Source organism: Mycteria americana, chromosome 22 (assembly GCF_035582795.1).
Source record: "Mycteria americana isolate JAX WOST 10 ecotype Jacksonville Zoo and Gardens chromosome 22, USCA_MyAme_1.0, whole genome shotgun sequence".
Taxonomy (NCBI): Eukaryota; Metazoa; Chordata; class Aves; order Ciconiiformes; family Ciconiidae; genus Mycteria; species Mycteria americana.
The window spans coordinates 7,389,037-7,404,661 of NC_134386.1; the positions used below are offsets into that span (position 1 = coordinate 7,389,037).

Genomic DNA, 15,625 nt, shown 5'->3' on the forward strand with positions numbered 1-15,625 from the left:
GAGATAAAGAATGTTGCCCCCTTACCAAGCAATGCTATAGCTGAGCACGAATGTCTGTGTGGCAGCGAATGCAGTTCCAAGGGACAGTGAAAACCAGCTAGAGCTTTCAGTGCTGGCAGCTTTCCTGTGGGCGCAATCTCTGGACGTTTCCAATTTGGCAGCCGGGCTCTGCCAGAGAGAGATACAGAGTGTTGCTCCATTACGAAGCAATGGTTTTGTATAGCGCGAATGTCTGTGTGGCAGCGAATGCAGTTCCAAGGGACAGTGAAAACCAGCTAGAGCTTTCAGTGCTGGCAGCTTTCCTGTGGGCGCAATCTCTGGACGTTTCCAATTTGGCAGCCGGGTTCTGCCAGAGAGAGATCACAGAATCACAGAATCACAGAATCATATAGGTTGGAAAAGACCTTTAAGATCATCGAGTCCAACCATAAACCTAACACTGCCAAAAACCATCACTACACCATGTCTCTAAGTACCTCATCCAAACGTCCTTTAAATACCTCCAGGGATGGCGACTCAACCACTTCCCTGGGCAGTCTGTTCCAATGCTTGATAACCCTCTCGGTGAAGAAAAATTTCCTAATATCCAGTCTAAACCTCCCCTGGCGCAACTTGAGGCCATTTCCTCTTGTCCTATCACTTGTTACCTGGGAGAAGAGACCGACCCCCACCTCTCTACAACCTCCTTTCAGGTAGTTGTAGAGAGCGATGAGGTCTCCCCTCAGCCTCCTTTTCTCCAGGCTAAACAGTCCCAGCTCCCTCAGCCGCTCCTCATAAGACTTCTGCTCCAGACCCTTCACCAGCTTCGTTGCCCTTCTCTGTACGCGCTCCAGTACCTCAATATCCCTCTTGTAGTGGGGGGCCCAAAACTGAACACAGTATTCGAGGTGCGGCCTCACCAGTGCCGAGTACAGGGGCACAATCACTTCCCTAGTCCTGCTGGCCACGCTATTTTTGATACAGGCCAGGATGCCATTGGCCTTCTTGGCCGCCTGGGCACACTGCTGGCTCATATTCAGGCGGCTGTCAACCAACACCCCCAGGTCCTTCTCTGCCAGGCAGCTTTCCAGCCACTCTTCCCCAAGCCTGTAGCGTTGCATGGGGTTGCTGTGGCCCAAGTGCAGGACCTTGCACTTGGCCTTGTTAAACCTCATACAATTCACCCCAGCCCATCGATCCAGCCTGTCCAGGTCCCTCTGCAGAGCCTGCCTACCCTCCAGCAGATCAACACTCCCACACAACTTGGTGTCGTCTGCAAACTTACTGAGAGTGCACTCGATCCCTTCGTCCAGATCATTGATAAAGATGTTAAACAGAACTGGCCCCAACACCGAGCCCTGGGGAACACCGCTTGTGACCGGCCGCCAACCGGAGTAAACTCCATTCACCACCACTCTCTGGGCCCGGCCGTCCAGCCAGTTCTTTACCCAGCGAAGAGTACACCCGTCCAAGCCATGAGCAGCCAGTTTCTCCAGGAGAATGCCGTGGGAAACCGTGTCAAAGGCTTTACTGAAGTCTAGATAGACAACATCCACAGCCTTTCCCTCATCCACTAGGCGGGTCACCTTATCATAGAAGGAGATCAGGTTGGTCAAGCAGGACCTGCCTTTCCTGAACCCATGCTGGCTGGGCCTGATCCCCTGGTTATTCTCTACATGCCGTGTGATAGCACTCAGGATGATCTGCTCCATCAGCTTCCCCGGCACCGAGGTCAGGCTGACAGGCCTGTAGTTCCCCGGGTCCTCCTTCCGGCCCTTCTTGAAGATGGGTGTCACATTCGCTAATCTCCAGTCAGCAGGGACTTCCCCAGTTAGCCAGGACTGCTGGTAAATGATGGAAAGGGGCTTGGTGAGCACATCTGCCAGCTCCTTCAACACTCTCGGGTGGATCTCATCAGGCCCCATAGACTTGTGAGTGTCTAAGTGGTGCAGCAGGTCACTCACCATTTCCCCCTGGATAATGGGGGCTCCAGTCTGGTCCCCATCCCTATCTTCCAACTCCAGGGGCTGGGTACCCATAGAACATTCGGCCCTGCTAATAAAGACTGAGGCAAAGAAGGCATTAAGTACCTCAGCCTTTTCCTCATCCTTGGTCACTGTGTTTCCTCCCACATCTACTAGGGGCTGGAGATTCTCCTTAGCTCTCCTTTTGCTGCTAATGTATTTGAAGAAGTGTTTTTTGTTGTCTTTTATAGCAGCAGCCAGACTGAGCTCTAGCTCAGCTTTGGCCCTTCTAGTTTTCTCCCTGCACAGCCTCGCTACACCCCTGTAGTCCTCCTGACTTGCCCGCCCCTTCTTCCAGAGGTCATAGACTCTCCTCTTTCTCCTCAGTTCGAGCCAGAGCTCTCTAGTCAGCCAGGCCGGTCTTCTTCCCCGCCGGCTCGTCTTTCGGCACCTGGGGACAGCCCGCTCTTGTGCCTTTAGGACTTCCTCCTTAAAGAATGTCCAGCCTTCCTGGACCCCTTTGCCCATAAGAGCTGCCTCCCAGGGGACTCTGTCGACCAGTCTCCTAAACAGGCTGAAGTCCGCCCTCCGGAAGTCTAAGGTGGCAGTTTTGCCGACCCCCCTCGCCACTTCTCCACGTAACAAAAACTCTATCATTTCATGATCGCTCTGCCCAAGACAGCCTCCAACCATCACATCACTCACCAGTCCTTCTCTGTTGGTGAACAAGAGGTCCAGCGGGGCACCTTCCCTCGTTGGCTCACTCACCAGCTGCGTCAGGAAGTTATCTGCCACACGCTCCAGGAACCTCCTGGACTGTTTCCTCTCTGCTGTATTGTATTTCCAGCAGACATCTGGCAGGTAAAGAATGTTTACCTGCCAGGTAAAGAATGAGATACAGAATGTTGCCCCATTACGAAGCAATGCTTTAGCAGAGCGCGAATGTCTGTGTGGCAGCGAATGCAGTTCCAAGGGACAGTGAAAACCAGCTAGAGCTTTCAGTGCTGGCAGCTTTCCTGTGGGCGCAATCTCTGGACGTTTCCAATTTGGCAGCCGGGCTCTGCCAGAGAGAGATACAGAGTGTTGCCCCATTACGAAGCAATGCTTTAGCAGAGCGCGAATGTCTGTGTGGCAGCGAATGCAGTTCCAAGGGACAGTGAAAACCAGCTAGAGCTTTCAGTGCTGGCAGCTTTCCTGTGGGCGCAATCTCTGGACGTTTCCAATTTGGCAGCCGGGCTCTGCCAGAGAGAGATACAGAGTGTTGCTCCATTACGAAGCAATGGTTTTGTATAGCGCGAATGTCTGTGTGGCAGCGAATGCAGTTCCAAGGGAATGTGAAAACCAGCTAGAGCTTTCAGTGCTGGCAGCTTTCCTGTGGGCGCAATCTCTGGACGTTTCCAATTTGGCAGCCGGGCTCTGCCAGAGAGAGATACAGAGTGTTGCCCCATTACCAAGCAAAGTTTTAGCAGAGCGCGAATGTCTTTGTGGCAGCGAATGCAGTTCCAAGGGACAGTGAAAACCAGCTAGAGCTTTCAGTGCTGGCAGCTTTCCTGTGGGCGCAATCTCTGGACGTTTCCAATTTGGCAGCCGGGCTCTGCCAGAGAGAGATACAGAGTGTTGCCCCATTACCAAGCAATGGTTTAGCAGAGCGCGAATGTCTGTGTGGCAGCGAATGCAGTTCCAAGGGACAGTGAAAACCAGCTAGAGCTTTCAGTGCTGGCAGCTTTCCTGTGGGCGCAATCTCTGGACGTTTCCAATTTGGCAGCCGGGCTCTGCCAGAGAGAGATACAGAGTGTTGCCCCCTTACCAAGCAAAGCTTTAGGAGAGCACGAATGTCTGTGTGGCAGCGAATGCAGTTCCAAGGGACAGTGAAAACCAGCTAGAGCTTTCAGTGCTGGCAGCTTTCCTGTGGGCGCAATCTCTGGACGTTTCCAATTTGGCAGCCGGGCTCTGCCAGAGAGAGATACAGAGTGTTGCCCCATTACCAAGCAAAGTTTTAGCAGAGCGCGAATGTCTTTGTGGCAGCGAATGCAGTTCCAAGGGACAGTGAAAACCAGCTAGAGCTTTCAGTGCTGGCAGCTTTCCTGTGGGCGCAATCTCTGGACGTTTCCAATTTGGCAGCCGGGCTCTGCCAGAGAGAGATACAGAGTGTTGCCCCATTACGAAGCAATGCTTTAGCAGAGCGCGAATGTCTGTGTGGCAGCGAATGCAGTTCCAAGGGACAGTGAAAACCAGCTAGAGCTTTCAGTGCTGGCAGCTTTCCTGTGGGCGCAATCTCTGGACGCTTCCAATTTGGCAGCCGGGCTCTGCCAGAGAGAGATACAGAGTGTTGCCCCATTAGGAAGCAATGCTTGAGCAGAGCGTGAATGTCTGCGTGGCAGCGAATGGAGTTCCAAGGGACAGTGAAAACCAGCTACAGCTTTCAGTGCTGGAAGCTTTCCTGTGGGCGCAATCTCTGGGCGTTTCCAATTTGGCAGCCGGGCTCTGCCAGAGAGAGATACAGAGTGTTGCTCCATTACGAAGCAATGGTTTTGTATAGCACGAATGTCTGTGTGGCAGCGAATGCAGTTCCAAGGGACAGTGAAAACCAGCTAGAGCTTTCAGTGCTGGCAGCTTTCCTGTGGGCGCAATCTCTGGACGTTTCCAATTTGGCAGCCGGGCTCTGCCAGAGAGAGATACAGAGTGTTGCCCCCTTACCAAGCAAAGCTTTAGGAGAGCACGAATGTCTGTGTGGCAGCGAATGCAGTTCCAAGGGACAGTGAAAACCAGCTAGAGCTTTCAGTGCTGGCAGCTTTCCTGTGGGCGCAATCTCTGGACGTTTCCAATTTGGCAGCCGGGCTCTGCCAGAGAGAGATACAGAATGTTGCCCCATTACGAAGCAATGCTTTAGCAGAGCACGAATGTCTGTGTGGCAGCGAATGCAGTTCCAAGGGACAGTGAAAACCAGCTAGAGCTTTCAGTGCTGGCAGCTTTCCTGTGGGCGCAATCTCTGGACGTTTCCAATTTGGCAGCCGGGCTCTGCCAGAGAGAGATACAGAGTGTTGCCCCATTAGGAAGCAATGCTTTAGCAGAGCGCGAATGTCTGTGTGGCAGCGAATGCAGTTCCAAGGGACAGTGAAAACCAGCTACAGCTTTCAGTGCTGGCCGCTTTCCTGTGGGCGCAATCTCTGGACGTTTCCAATTTGGCAGCCGGGCTCTGCCAGAGAGAGATACAGAGTGTTGCCCCATTACGAAGCAATGTTTTAGCAGAGCGCGAATGTCTGTGTGGCAGCGAATGCAGTTCCAAGGGACAGTGAATCCCTGCTCACCTGATACCCTGGCCCAGACTCAAGGCCCCCTCTACTTGCTGTCTAGTCCAGCTTAAATTTTGCTAGCAAATACACATGCACACCCCATGCACACACACTTTGGGGGAAGATACAGACTTTTGCCCCCCCCACACCAGCTGGCACCAGGCATACGGGCTGTGACCCGCAGTCCCACTCCAGCCACTGATACAGAGCTCCTCACTCACTTCACTCATGCTAGTCCCCCCCTTGTAGCCGGTTTGGGGAACACACACCATTCCTGCCCCAGTGGTTGGAAGTTAAAGACCCCCACTCACTCCAGTAGCTGACTCCACAGGCCTTGGGGCACCTACACCCCCTGTCTGACTCCAGTAGCTGGCACCAAATACCACTCACATGCACATAGATCTCACCAGTAGCTGGCACTTAGTCCATGCAGTACACACATGCATACAGGACAGAGAGTGAGATTACACAGATAGTTATGAAAATATTTAATAAGAAGATATAAGATGATAGGACAGACTGCAGTGAGCAGGTCCAGGGCTCAGCCAGACAGGCATACTGACTGGCCCCGTTCTACACACAACCTGTTCCTTTTATACCCTTTTCTGTCTAAGCTCTTCCTTCTTTGTTCCTCCCTGCTCCCCCCTTCCCCTGCATGTCCCCCATGGGTTTGTATTCCCACACCCCTCCTAATCTGGGGTTCCCCTGTTTCACAGTCTTATCAGTTGCAAAGTCCAGGTTGACCTTCCTGAAAGTAGTGCCTGTGGTTTCTTGATAGCCCATCAATTAGTGTGAGTGGTGAGGTTTGTTTCTTGTCATTGTCTCCATGTTGGTCTGTATCTCTGCATATTTTGTTTGGGCTTTCCTCTTTTTTTCCCTTGGTTTCCCAGTTGACAAGATCACCCATCAGATAACCTCACTGGAATAAACATTCTCACACTCTCACATGCCCTCATCAGTTAGTGTGACTGACCAGGTTTGGTTTTCATCACTGCCTCGGTCAGGTTTGTGTCCCTGTATGTTCTTGTTTAAGGCTTCCTCCTTTTCTGATTTTCCCTTGCTGCATTGAAAAAGCCCCTTGACCAGATACCCTTAAAGGAGCAGGCAGTCTCCTTCCACATACCCTTACAGGTACATCTTTCTTACTTGCTGGTCTTGCTAGTTAAGACTGAGGCAAAGGCGGCATTTAGTACTTCAGCCTTTCCCATGTTCTGTATAACCAGATCCTCTACCTCATTGAGCAACAGGCCCACATTTTCTCTAGTCTTCCTTTTGTATTCTATGTATTTAAAGAAGCCTTCCTTGTTTTCTTTTACATCCCTGGCCAGATTCAATTCCATTTGGGCTTTAGCTTTCCTAACTTCATTCCTGGGTGCTTGGACAATATTTCTATATTCCTCCCAGGTTACCTGTCCTTGCTTCCATGCTCTGTATGCTTCCTTTTTGTACTTGAGGTTGGCCAAGAGCTCCTTGTTCACCCTCATGGGCCTCCTGGCATTTTTGCCTGACTTCTTATTCATTGGGATGGAAATCTCTTGACCTTGGAGGAGGTTATCCTTGAATATGAACCAGCTTTCTTGGGCCCCTCTTCCCTCTACAGTCTTATCCCAGGGGACTTTTCTGAGCAGATCTTTGGAGAGGCCAAAGTCTGCTCTCCTAAAGTCCAGGGCTGTGAACATGCTTACAAGATGTGGGAGACCTTTTGGGCAGTTCAGAAAGCCTTGGAGATGTTGCTGGTTTCTGTTCTGGATCCTTCTGTTTAAATGGTAGATGGAAAATGGGTAGATGGAAAAAATATATACTGTCACAGTAAAATTTGTCTTTAACCTGCCACAATAAGAAAAACTGGTTGAAAATCTCCTGAAACAAATTTCTGTGCAACAAGAAATTTAAACAACAGCAAGGATATGGCAATTACAAGCAAGAGGAAGTAGAATTGAACAACACTCTGATCTTTCAGATTAATAACTTGAAATAGATTTGGAGTGAATGATTTATAATTGCTTCAGACAACAAATGCTGTAGTTTGTAAGTTTATTTGGATATGTATTTGTAAAGATATGTGGAAGAGTAGTGTCTGCTCCTTTAAGGGTACCCTTAAAGGAGCCATAAACAAGAACATACAGAGGCAAACCTGACCAATACATGATAAAGGAGGCTGTGATGAGAACAAACCCAGTGAGTGGAGCAAGCCTGAGAATGTTTATTTTTCTTGGTTGTGAGGATAAAGAAAGAGAGGGAGGCAAACACACAGAGACATCAAGCCTGATCAATTAGCATTAACAAAGACAATAACCAGAAACAAACCAGGTTAGTCACACTGATTGATAAGCTATCAAGACTCTGCAGGCAAACTGGGACTTTGCAACTGGTAAGGATAAAAACCTGAGGGTCTGACATGTTGGATGTGGTCAGTGGGACTGTGCCACCTGATGAGGCAATATGCAGGGGAAGGGGAGCCAGAAGGAACAAAGTAGCGGAATGAGAAGAAAAGGCTATAAAAGGGCCAGTCACATATAAAACTGAAACAGTGAGAATGCTTGCCTCGCTGAGCCCTGTGCCTGACCACTGCAGTCTGTCCTGTTTTCTTAATAAATGCTTTCTTAACTCTCTCTCTGCTTAATCTCACTCTATCCTGTGTATATGTGTGCTGCAAGGACCAAGTGCCAACTACTGGGGAGACTGGTGTGAGTGGATTTGATGCCTGCTACTGGAGTCAGACCAGGAATGTGGGTGCCCCTGGCCTGTGGTATCAGCTACTGGAGCCAGTGGGGGTCCCAGTGCAGCTACTGGAGCCAGTGGGGTCCTAGTGCCAGCTACTGGAGCCAGTGGGGCCCCAGCCACTGGGGCAGGAACAATCTGTGTCCCTAACCCATCTACTGGGGGAGACTGGTGTGAGTGAGGCAAGTGAGGGGCTCTGAGCTGGCAGCTGGAGTGGGACAGCAGGTCACAGCCCATGTGCCTGGTGCTGGTTGCTGGAAGGGCCAAATATCTCTATCTTCCCCAAACCAGGTATGTGTGAGGTGTGCATGTGTACTCACCAGCAAACTTCAGGCTGGATCAGATGGCAAGTTAGGGGACCCTTGGGGCAGTGAGAGACTGAGATCTGGGCAGGGGTACCATGCAGACAGAGGAACCATGCCAGTGCTCAGGGAACCTGTGAGTATGCGTGTGCTTGTGAACCCAGTATCGTGTGTGTGCCTGCACCAGTGACTTCCTGCCTCTCCCAGCTCCAGAGAAGAAGGGGACATGGCTGTCTGTGCTTGTGTATGATGTGGGTCCTGTGTGTGGGTGCTGTTGATGGCAGCACCTTGGCTGTGGCAGTCTGGCCATGTCAGCATACTCTGTGTGTGTGTGTGTGTGTGTCTGTGTCTGTGTCTGTGTGTCTCTGTGTGTCTCTGGAACATGTGCATAGCTTTGCTGCTGGTTGAACCTGCAAAGGGGAAAGTGGCAGCCACATCCCTCAGCCTGGGCAGAGACCCTGAGTCCCCAGGCACCAGGCTGGGCTCCAGAGGCCTGGCAGGAGAGTCCCGGGGCTGCTGGAGGAGCTGGCCATGCTCTAAACTGCCCTTAACAGAGTTCAGACTTGGAAATTCAGGTTGTATCAACATTTAGTACTGGGTATAATAGCCACCTTTTTTTCCTGTCCTTTTCCTATGCTCTTCATATCTGCCATGGCATATTAAAGTACATGTGTGTGGTTGTGTTTATGTGTGTGAACGGCAGAGAGAAATGCTTGGTATTCTGTTGAAAAATATACAGAAAATTTTAAATGGTACTGTGACCTCTTGGCTGTTTGGATCCTTCAAGGCAGCTTCATTTAACTCTAGCTGCTTGATTTTACTGTAGACATCTAGCATGGGGCAGGTATCTGCACTCCATTTATACTCAGGGATAGATACCATCTCTTCTAGGGTATAAATTCTCCCACTCTGGAGCCATGATCTAAACAATATAAATTGAGCCATCCCTTTAAGGTGTTTGTTGATCTTCATTGACTGTGCAGGGAGTCAAAGCTGTCATGCTCAAATTGTGATGCCTATACTGCAGATCTCTGTCTAGTAAATGTCAGGGATTGCTATAGACAGACAGCTGTTCACTTTCTCTGCAGCTGTGCTAGCTACGGAAGGTTATCGAGTCCTTGTGAGAGGAAGAGAAGTAAAAGTGGGATCATTTCTAAATTAGTTATGTGATTTGCAGACATATATTCTGAATTATGCATGAAGCAAGCCTGTTTAATAGGAAGGAAAAACTCTTCAAAATCTACCAGAAAGCAGTAGACAATAGAGCAGGATGCAAGGAAAGTGCTAAGGTATTAGCAAAAGGCTAATGAAGGATATATGAAGAACAGAGACTGCTTTCTTAGTAGTAATCTGCTTGTTGATTCATGAACTCTCAGACAGAAATAAGCAGCTGAAGAATTTCCTGGTGTGACTGTAAAAGAAAATGAGCTAAAATGTCAAGGGGAACAGAAATGCCTTGACATATTCCTGAGTAGCTCACCAGTAGGACAATGTCAAGATTTTGAACTATTAGGTATATTTCCTTCTAAAAGGAAAGCAAAACGAAACACCACACATGTAAAACAGTTTTCCCAAAACACAGAGAACTATTTATTCATGTGCTGGCATTGTTAAACTTTATGTCTGTGGTGTTGTTTGCATTTCAACCTCCATAAGACAGTGTATTTATCTAACAAAGAACTTTAAAAATGTCTCTGAGTGATGCTGTGGTGGCACAGAAACTGTGTAGTGATTTGCTCCTTCTCCTATCTTAGAAAACACAAACTGTTCAGGAGAACATGTTGTGTTAACAGCAGGCCTGAGAGAACAGTCAAGTTACTAGACACCCACTAGCTCAGTGGAGAGGAATATTAATGAAGAAACTCCCAAACCTGGTTTCTGGGCATCATCCATGAACCTTGGAGCTGTAGCATATTCCCTTCTCTTCCTGGCCAGCCCACAACTTCTCCCCTACACCTGTGCTATGGCAAACCTGAGCTGAAGCAACGGCACTGCAAAATTTCTTGTGAATAACTGAATTTATCCTGGGGATTTCTGATACAAGGGAGCTGCAAGTTCTCTTCTTCACCTTCTTCTTCCTTGCCAATGCCATGATTCTGCTGGGGACCGTCCTCATCATTGTGGTAGTCAGGGCTGACCCCAAGCTGTACTCACCTATGTACTTTCTCCTCTGCAATTTGTCCTTCATGGACATTTGTTACACCTCTGTCACCTCTCCCAGGATGCTGATGGGCCTGCTCTCCCAAAGAAAGACTATTGCCTTTGAGGACCGTATAGTCCAGCTATTTTTTCTGAACTTTGTTGGGGCAACAGAGATGTTGGTCCCAGCAGTGATGGTGTACAACTACTACACAGCCATCTGTGAGCCTACACAGTCATCATAAGCCAGCAGGTGTGCTGGGTCCTGGTATCTGCCTTCTGAGCAGGGCGTTTCCTCCACTCCATGGTCCAGATGCTGCTCACAATCCAGTTCACCTTCTCTGCTCTCAGAGCAGTTGACAGCTACCTCTGTGACACGCCTCCGGTCACCTGGCTGGCCTGCATGGACATTTACATCACTGAGTGGTTCATGGCCTCCAACAGTGGCTTAATAGCCCTTGTTTGCTTCCTGGTGCTGGTCACATCTTACATGTTCACCTTGGTCACAATCAAGGTCCACTTCACTGAGGGGCACTGGAAGGCACTCTCCACCTGTGCCTTACACATCATGGTCATCACCCTTTTGTTTGTACCCTGCACCTACATCTACCTCTGGCCCTTCTCTATCTTATACCAAGAATAAACTGGAAATATGAAATAGGTCTTTCAACACTAATTTCCAAGACCTAGAAAACACAATTTTCATAGTAAACATTATAACTGGTGAATTCCCTCCCACAAGAATTAACAGTTAGTTTATTTTATTTGGACCTTAGTATGTAATATGGATCAAAGACCTTTCTTAACCTAGCCCAACAGAGTAGCTTCACTATATCTGGCATATCAATATATCAGAATATGTGAGAGAGTCCTGAGATTACGTTTACACTTGGTCAGTTGGATCCCCAACTTGAAGGTCAAGGTGTGTGTTTTTGCTTTCTACACTTAAGCTGTATGTGATGTAATACGATCTCGGAATAAATCAACTTCACCTGAGTTTTTCACTTGATCTTCTTTATAGTTAACAATGAAGATTTGTGGATCCTAGAGTATGAATATGTCTTGTCTAAGAGAAGATGAAGAGTGCCTGGGAAGAGCTTTTTTTTGACCATAAAGGAAGCTTAGAATTATGAGGTCAGATGGACTGACTTCTGGTGAGATAAATCAATGTGGTCATCTATAGTTAGAATACCTTGGGACAGCCCATTGCTGAAGCTCATAGCTAGACTCATACTCAACTATTTGAATACATGTCTGATTTTTTTTGTCACCACATTAAAGATACAATGCATTGTCATATTGCAATGTCATAACGTTGTTCAGTACTATATAACACAAGATAATACACTCTAAAAACATAGCAGCAGTAAAAAAATATTTACAAAATATAAACTTTTCAAATGATGGATATGTATAACTGATCATATTAAAAATAAATGTTGAAAGACTGAACCTTTCTAAACAGTTTTACTTGTGTGGAGTTAGGATTTTCAAATAAATAAATCTGGTACAAAATTTTTCTCAGCTCTGACATGCTATTACTGCGCTTTGCCACCAGATGGCAGAGGCAATTAAGCTAAGTATCTAAATGCATGTACCCTGATGCTGATGTTTATAGATAAGTTAAAGATGGTGGAGATAGTGTTTGTTGGATTTTCTTTCAACATACAAGGATGTGGGGTTTTTAACTTTTCTGAAAATTACAATAATTCTCTCACACAAGTAAATTGTTAAAATCATAAGAGGAACACATATGTAAAGGAAAAGTGACACTATACAACATTGTATCTGGGGAGATAGTGACAGAGTAAAGAAAAGACAATAAGATTTTCATCAAAATTCATCAAAAGTTCAGTGTCTCCTGACAAAATAATACAGTAAGTTGCATCATCTGTCTGTGTTAGAGTGAATGACTCTTAGGATGGGATTTGTCCGACAAAAACTTAGAAGAATCTTATTCCAGTGCCTAGGTGGTTTAAGGTCTCTCAACAAAGAAAAAGATACCATTAGAAGGAAAACATTAGATAGGGTTGAGGGTGAAAAAACTGGTGCTATTTACCACTAAAGCATGTACAGGTTTAGTCTGAGCATAATCTAGTCATCTAGTCAGAGAAGGACTTGTGAACCATGTGATGGTTGGAGGCCGTCTTGGGCAGAGTGATCACGAAATGATAGAGTTTTTGATACATGGAGAAAAGGCAAGGGGGGTCAGCAAAACTGCCACCTTAGACTTCCGGAGGGCAGACTTCGGCCTGTTTAGGAGACTGGTCGACAGACCAGTGCTGGCCGCTTTCCTGTGGGCGCAATCTCTGGACGTTTCCAATTTGGCAGCCGGGCTCTGCCAGAGAGAGATACAGAGTGTTGCCCCATTAGGAAGCAATGCTTTAGCAGAGCGCGAATGTCTGTGTGGCAGCGAATGCAGCTCCAAGGGACAGTGAAAACCAGCTAGAGCTTTCAGTGCTGGCAGCTTTCCTGTGGGCGCAATCTCTGGACGTTTCCAATTTGGCAGCCGGGCTCTGCCAGAGAGAGATACAGAGTGTTGCCCCATTAGGAAGCAATGCTTTAGCAGAGCGCGAATGTCTGTGTGGCAGCGAATGCAGCTCCAAGGGACAGTGAAAACCAGCTAGAGCTTTCAGTGCTGGCAGCTTTCCTGTGGGCGCAATCTCTGGACGTTTCCAATTTGGCAGCCGGGCTCTGCCAGAGAGAGATACAGAGTGTTGCCCCATTACCAAGCAAAGTTTTAGCAGAGCGCGAATGTCTTTGTGGCAGCGAATGCAGTTCCAAGGGACAGTGAAAACCAGCTAGAGCTTTCAGTGCTGGCAGCTTTCCTGTGGGCGCAATGTCTGGACGTTTCCAATTTGGCAGCCGGGCTCTGCCAGAGAGAGATACAGAGTGTTGCCCCATTAGGAAGCAATGCTTTAGCAGAGCGCGAATGTCTGTGTGGCAGCGAATGCAGTTCCAAGGGACAGTGAAAACCAGCTAGAGCTTTCAGTGCTGGCAGCTTTCCTGTGGGCGCAATCTCTGGACGTTTCCAATTTGGCAGCCGGGCTCTGCCAGAGAGAGATACAGAGTGTTGCCCCATAACGAAGCAATGCTTTAGCAGAGCGTGAATGTCTGTGTGGCAGCGAATGCAGTTCCAAGGGACAGTGAAAACCAGCTAGAGCTTTCAGTGCTGGCAGCTTTCCTGTGGGCGCAATCTCTGGACGTTTCCAATTTGGCAGCCGGGCTCTGCCAGAGAGAGATACAGAGTGTTGCCCCATTACGAAGCAATGCTTTAGCAGAGCGTGAATGTCTGTGTGGCAGCGAATGGAGTTCCAAGGGACAGTGAAAACCAGCTAGAGCTTTCAGTGCTGGAAGCTTTCCTGTGGGCGCAATCTCTGGACGTTTCCAGTTTGGCAGCCGGGCTCTGCCAGAGAGAGATACAGAGTGTTGCCCCATTACGAAGCAATGCTTTAGCAGAGCGCGAATGTCTGTGTGGCAGCGAATGCAGTTCCAAGGGAATGTGAAAACCAGCTAGAGCTTTCAGTGCTGGCAGCTTTCCTGTGGGCGCAATCTCTGGACGTTTCCAATTTGGCAGCCGGGCTCTGCCAGAGACAGATACAGAGTGTTGCCCCATTAGGAAGCAATGCTTTAGCAGAGCGCGAATGTCTGTGTGGCAGCGAATGCAGTTCCAAGGGAATGTGAAAACCAGCTAGAGCTTTCAGTGCTGGCAGCTTTCCTGTGGGCGCAATCTCTGGACGTTTCCAATTTGGCAGCCGGGCTCTGCCAGAGAGAGATACAGAGTGTTGCCCCATTAGGAAGCAATGCTTTAGCAGAGCGCGAATGTCTGTGTGGCAGTGAATGCAGTTCCAAGGGACAGTGAAAACCAGCTAGAGCTTTCAGTGCTGGCAGCTTTCCTGTGGGCGCAATCTCTGGACGTTTCCAACCTATCAAATTTCCTGGGCACTGGGCTGGGTTTCAGTAGCCAGGCAGGAAGGGCTGCTGGAGGAGGAGCTGCTCTTCACATTCCTTAACACTTTCTATAAATTTTACCCTATAGACTTTCATAATGGTATTATCAGGTTTAGGACCTGGCTGGACGACATGTTTTTTGTTTTTTTAAACTTCTCCCACTTCAAAGAATTCTAGCAAGGCTTTGCATTGAAGGATCTTTCCATTTACCTTGCATTGATACTTACAGCAACAATTTACACATTAGTTATACGGTGTTAACTAATAGTCTAATAACTAATAACTAATAACTAATAGTTAAACAGTCTAGGAGGTTCCTGGAGTGTGTGGCAGATAACTTCCTGACGCAGCTGGTGAGTGAGCCAACTAGGGAAGGTGCCCCACTGGACCTCTTGTACACGAACAGAGAAAGACTTGTGAGCCATGTGGTGGTTGGAGGCCATCTTGGGCATAGTGATCATGGAATTATATGTTTTTTGATTCTTGGAGAAGTGAGGAGGGGGGTCATCAGAACTGCCACCTTAGACTTCTGGAGTCTGGACTTTGGCCTATTTAGGAGACTGATCGACAGAGTCCCCTGGGAGGCAGCCCTATACCGCAAAGGAGTCCAGGAAGGCTGGACATTCTTTAAGGAGGAAGTCCTAAAGGCACAAGAGCAGGCTGTCCCCAGGTGCCAAAAGACAAGCCAGTAGGGAAGAAGACCGGCCTGGCTGAATAGAGAGCTCTAGCTCGAACTCAGGAAAAAGAGGAGAGTCTATGACCTTTGGAAGAAGGGGCATGCAAGTCAAGAGGACTACAAAGGTGTAGCGAGGCTGTGCAGGGAGAAAATTAGAAGGGCCAAAGCTAAGCTAGAGCTCAATGTGGCTACTGCCATAAAAGACAACAAAAAATACTTCTTCAAATGCATTAGCAGCAAAACGAGAGCTAAGGAGAATGTCCAGCCCCTAGTAGACGGGGGAGGGAACACAGTGACCAAGGATGAGGAAAAGGCTGAGGTACTTAATGCCTTCTTTGCCTCAGTCTTTAATAGCAGGGCCAGTTGTTCTCTGGGTACCCAGCCCCCAGAGTTGGAAGATAGGGATGGGGACCAGAATAGAGCCCCCATAATCCAGGGGGAAATGGTTAGTGACCTGCTGCACCGCTTAGACACTCGGGGCCTGATGAGATCCACCCGAGAGTACTGAAGGAACTGGCAGATATGCTCACCAAGCCCCTTTCCATCGTTTACCAGCAGTCCTGGCTAACTGGGGAGGTCCCCGCTGACTGGAGATTAGTG

General features: G+C 48.3%; 1 pseudogene; it reads left to right on the forward strand.

The window, feature by feature from the left end:
* Positions 1-7,634: 7,634 nt before the first annotated feature.
* Positions 7,635-11,041, forward strand: LOC142419727 (olfactory receptor 4E2-like; annotated as a pseudogene).
* The last annotated feature ends 4,584 nt before the right edge of the window (positions 11,042-15,625 follow it).